The following is a 6178-nucleotide window of genomic DNA, read 5'->3' on the forward strand; positions in this document are numbered from 1 at the left end:
GAGGCTGAAAGATCAAACCGGTATATCAAGAGTCTTTCCGCAACTCTTGTGCGACCATTCATTCCACCATCCTTATTCTTGAGGCTTCGTCGTCTTTAGAATCAAGGTGTCTCTATCAACCAACTCGAAGGTGCCGAATCCTTGGGAGGATCATATCAACCACAGTCTAAGGTGTCATCAATTATTATTATTAGAACGCATAATTAAAGAAAAAAATCTAAATATTGTTTCTCAATTAATTGGCACGTAAAAACCCCCATACATCACATTAGGTTATCCCCAACAGAGGTTTTAATGTAGGGTATTAAGGGAAAAGAGATAAAAAAATAAATCAGAAAATGGAAAAAAATTGAAGAGCTCCTCTTATATAGTAACCTCAATTTCACATAAGAGACTGTGATGTGTCGCTCAATCGTTGGTTCCGTTTAATCCAGAGCAATTTTTTGGGCCCGATTGTGTTCTTTTTCTTCCTCTCCCTCTCTCTCTATGTTGCGAATCTCTCAATCAGATGAGATGAGATCGGTTGGAATCGTAGGAGATTGGAATCGGAGGAAGAGATTGAATCGATTCTGAATTGGCAGTTATTTAACTACCACCGGAGGAAATATACAAGATACAAAGAGAAGATGGGTGCTCCGTTAGTGTGCGACGGGCATTCTCGTCCCGTCGTCGATGTGGCTTATAGTCCGATGACTCCAGATGGATTCTTTCTCATTAGCGCAAGCAAAGGTATGATCAAGCCGTTTCTACATTGGCTGTTTCAAGATGAGGTTCTCTTTCAAGCCGTTTCGAGACATCTTTCGAGAATCATTTTGACAAAAAAGGATCGGTTTTTAGCTCTTGGATGGTGTTTGCTTATCCGAAGTCTAGTCGAATGCGAGGATACTGGCGATCAAGGTTTTATGCATGGTGAGCATTATAAATTTATAATCATCCTTGTTACTAATTATTCAATAATGGTTATCTATCTCTCTTGAGGGAAATAAACTTTACTAACTATTCTTTGTTGACAGGAATTAGGGAGAAACTTTATATGTTTGTGGAGATTGTTTCATCTTTTATTTCACTTTTCTTCTAAAATGGCATCTTCTTCACACAATAATGTTGATGACACCATTGATGAATGCTTAAATCAAGTTTGTGACCAAATTTCCAATCAAGTTTGACAATCTCTTCTCACTCCACCTGTTCACCATCAACAACCACCCAAACCAATTTGGTTTGATTGAGAATAATTGGGCAAAATTTGGAGAATACAATTAAGCATTTCTTTTTTTTAATGAATTTTACATCTCTTTTATTATGTTTTAATGTTTCCTATGTTTAAAATTTTATGAAATACAATAATTTTATATACTATATCTCAAATACAATAATTTCGTATTCATATTTAAACTTTTAATTAACAAACCCAAAGTTCTTAATCATCTCAAACTACAAAATATATGAATAAACAATTTAAGAGCCTCTAAAATATATCTCCATTGGGGTTGCTCTTAATGAATAACATTATTAGAGCATTTGAGTGGTGATAGACTCCCACAATCTCTCAACTATAATATTTTTTATTAATTATTTAATTTAGTTCTTTATTTAAAAAATTTTTTAAAAAAATTTCTATTAATTATATGTTGCTATGTGGATATATTAATTATATTAAGTCTCATTTGAGAATCGATTCCACTCCGCTTCATTCTGATGCCACTCTTTTGCTGTGACGACGCCGAGAGACAAGGAAATTAGTAACATTGAGAAGGTCAAAAGTGCTATGGTTATGTAAATTAGTAACATTTTGGTCGTTGAGAGAAGTGGGAGAGAAAATGTAAAAAGATAGTGGGATAGATATGTTTCTTTGTACCTGGGTGGCATCATATTTTATAATACTAGATCTATACTATTTATGAGAACTGAGAAGTATTATTTTAAAATATATTGTTTTTTTTTGTTTAGGCGTTATTACAAGAAAACGACATGATAACCCATGTGATACATCAGAAAATTAATGATTACAAAACTTGGTAACTATGTACTTATAACATTGTATAGTCTATTTTTTTTGTGCACAATTATATTGATCTAATATTTACGATAGTTCCAATGGAAAAAATGTTTAATAATGTCCAAATTATATTAACTTTTGCTTTTAACATAAATCTTTTTTATCAAATAAAAGTGGTTCCATAGTTAAGTGTGGTGATATAATAATTAACGAGATTCAAGTCTACGAAGAAAGCAATGTACTTATGTACCCGTGAAAGTAAATATATCATTTGCTGTCTATAAAGTTCCGTTTAGAAAGAAGGAAATATGTTTAATTTTCTTTATTTGTTTTAAAAAATACGTTAGAATGGTTTTGTGTATCATGTAAAAATTTGATAATATATTATTGATTTACCGTGTTGAAAAAAAAAATTTAACTAGATTACGTATCCATTTTAAAAATAATTAATAATCTTCCGCATCCGCTATATTTTCAGTTTATTGTTTGCAGTTTCTTTTCTCCACATTAAATTTTATTCATATTCAGAGTTCTTCTTAAAAAAAATTTTCACTCCAAATTCATAAAGAAACTCTTAAAATTGACGAACCACAAAGATGGTTTTCACCGAAAATTCAATCCATGATGCATGCTTTATATCTATTTTTTTTGTCAACCATTGGACCACAACTGGTCGGCTCATTAGCCAAATCCCTACATTCGTAGGAAGCGGAACTCGATCCCTGGTGTGATGGTGTCTTCGACAATTAGACTTACCTCCTACCACTGCACTAATGTCACTTCACCCGCTTCATATCTATTATCCAAATTTATTCTTGAATCATTCCATCCACAACCATATATATTTGGTTTCGACTTCAGAGAGTCATGTTGCAGAGCCACTCCCTGAAACCTTAAAGATGGACCAGAAGCCTTGTCATAGTTGGTATAGTAACCACACAAAAAAAACACTCAGGCTTTGTAGATATGCTATTCTCTCTTCCATAATTATGCCATTATTTTGTCTATTTGTAGCCATTTATATCTCTTGTACAACGTTTTTTCAGTGTTTACAATTGTGTTATTGTCGGTCTCCGATTGCGTCTCATCTTCTTCTTCCTATAACCAATCATTGATCATTGGCTCAAGAATGAAAGCGTCGTTTTCAGCAGTTGTTATTTCCCTCCATCAAATGGTATGGAGATGTAATTTGGATTTTTGATTCTGGCATCATTGGGGATTGGATTGGCAATACATGCGAATTTAAGAGATGTTTATTGCAGACATCGGTTCATAGGACCGGTTTGAGAAAGTGGCTAAGGATATGGTGGAAAGAGATCATGTTGTTTTTTCTTTTACTAATATTCCTCGACAATTTCCTATGTGTAGAGATGTTTTGTTGGGATGTGATGTAACAGATGGATCGAAACCATTGATCGTTTTAAAATTTATTAGAATTTTGTGACACTCCGGTTTCAGGGACTTATGGAGAGATTTAAACGAATTACTTGGTCACCTATGTTACCAAAGTGCACTTATTTTTCGGTCAAAGGTCCTGAAAGAACTCCAAAGTTAAGCATGCTTGAGCTGGAGTAGTTTCAGGATGAGTGACCTTCCGATAAGTTATTTTCGGAACTGTGCGAGTGAGGACAAAGCATGGGGAAAGATCATCTGGTGATTTGTAGGGATAGAAAACAAGTCTTTAAAGCCTCCTTATAGTAGGATTTTCACCTAGAGTATCAATTCCTTATGCAGTTGTAGTACAAAGGGTTATAAATCCAAATGGTTGTTATGCTAGCAGATAAGATATGATCAGAAGCAAGCAAGTCACAAGCAATAATTGGGATTTAATCTAACAATCCAAAAATAATCAAAAGAAAATAAAAGGCAAGAACCACACGACCTAAGTACTCGATGCAAGCATTCGAGTACAGGGTCGGGTGGAGTGATCGGATAAAGAAGAAAAGTATGAACAATTTGAAGGTGTACACGAAGCTGGTGATCGAGTACCAGTTTGGGTAAGGAGTCGAGTTATAAATAAAAACGTAAACAATCAAGATGCGAAAGCTCCTAAGGATGGGGTAATCGACTCCTAAGTGTTCCTGACCAATATGAGATGTCCTACATGCCTCAAGAAAATATTTTCTAGACAATGAATCTCTTAAATCTTGCTAAAACACTCTCGTCATAGAAACAATCAACCTTGGTGACTACCCTACCTAACTCTCGTTGGACAAACATGACCAAGATAGGCATTACAAACCGATTCATTATTGTCAATAAACTCCTTACACATCTAGTCTCTTAGGCTAAGTGAGTAAATCTCTAGCATTGATTGATTCATTCAAGCATTTCAACAACATCTCTCGATGGCGAAACACCCTAGATCTACTCTCAACCTCTCGGTTTGAAAATAGTATTAAGAACATCAACCTAGAAGGAAATTTATATAAAATAAACATTCTAACTGATCAAGAACACTTATTTGTCTATCCCATCCCTAGAAACTTTATTTCACTACTCACATCTCATGGAAAGAAACACAAAAACACAGATAAACGAAAGTTGCATTGTATTGAAAATAGAGTAAGAATGCACAAATGCAAGAATGCAGCACCCGAAATGGCCTAAATGCAAATTCCTTCAGTAAAGGACCTAACAATGCTAAGGCTAGGGTATATATAATGCAAAATATGGACAAAAATGGGTGTCTAAAACATGTAAAGTAGAGAGTTATCACCTCCTTTACATAGCAAACCGTCCGTCGGATATGGATGGACCCACAAGCCTAGTGAGAGGATGTGAGGCCTATTAAGGAAAGTGGGCCCATGGTCTGGGAGAGGATATGGGGACACTAAGAGGTGGCGATCGAGGCGTTACACGTGGTATGAGAGCCAAACCCAGACGAGTGTGGAGTCAAGTGGGATCACACCATCGGGGATGACGGTTTTGGTGCACAACGAGGATGTTGCAATCTGTTAGTGGGGCTGAATTGTGACACCTTGGTTTCAGATACTTTTAGAGAGTTTTAAACGAATTGATTTTTGGCCACCGATGTAACCAAAGTGCACTTAAATTTTTGGTTAAGGGTCCTAAGATAACTCCAGAGTTATGTGTGCTTGAACTGGAGTAGTTTCACAATGGGTCATCTTTGGGAAGTGATTTTCGGAACTGTGGGAGTGAGAAAAAAACACAAGGAAAGATAATGTGGTGGTTTGGATGGACGGTAAACATGTCTTTAAAGCCTCCCGGATGTAGCAAACAGACCGTGAGATATGGATGGGCTCACGGGCCTAGTGAGGGCCCATGGACTTGGAGAAGACATGGGCCCACTAAGAGGTGACGGTTGGGCGCGACAAGTGGTTTCAAAGCCGACCCCTGATGAGTGTAGAGTTGGGTGGGCTCACACCTTCAAGGGGTGATGGTCTTGGTGCGCAATGAGGACGTTGCAATCTGTTAGTGGGGGTAAATTGTGACACCCAGGTTTTCGAAGAGGCTTAAAAGAATTGATTTGACAATCTATGTCAATAAAGTGCATTTATCTTTTCGGTCAAGAGTCCTGAGAGAACTCTGGAGTTAAACATGCTTGAGCTGGAGTAATTTCACGATGGATGACCTTCCAGGAAGTGATTGTCGGAACTGTACGAGTGAGGACAGAACACAAGGAAAAGATCATCTGGTGATTTGTAGGGACGGTAAACAAGTCTTTAAATCCTCCCGGATGTACCAAACCGACCATCGAATATGGGTGGGCTCACAGACCTAATGAGAGAACGTGAGGTCCATTAAGGAAGGTAGGCCCATGGACTAGGAGTGGACATGGACCCACTAAAAGGTGGCGGTCGGGAAGGACTTTTGAGTTGTTATGTGGTCTGTGTGGCAGTCTTTTAAGACATTGTGTGGCTTTTGTGGCAGGATCTTTAGCAAACTGTGTGGCATTTGTGGCGGCTGTTTAGCTAATTATGTGGCATTTGTGGTGGGTTTTTTAGCCAATGTTACCGGTTTAAGGGATCCTTTGGGATGTGTGGCCTGTTTAGGTGGTCCTTCAGGATGTGTGGCCTGTTTTGGCGGTCATTTGGGATGTGTGTTCTTTGTGAAGATCCTTTGGGATATGTGGTATTCGTGTGGTCTTTCGGAATGTGTAGTCTTGGTGGCGGTCCTTGTTAGGACATTTGTTTGGCCATGGTGGTGGTCCTCTTT

This window comes from Camelina sativa, chromosome 6 (assembly GCF_000633955.1).
Source record: "Camelina sativa cultivar DH55 chromosome 6, Cs, whole genome shotgun sequence".
Taxonomy (NCBI): domain Eukaryota; kingdom Viridiplantae; phylum Streptophyta; class Magnoliopsida; order Brassicales; family Brassicaceae; genus Camelina; species Camelina sativa.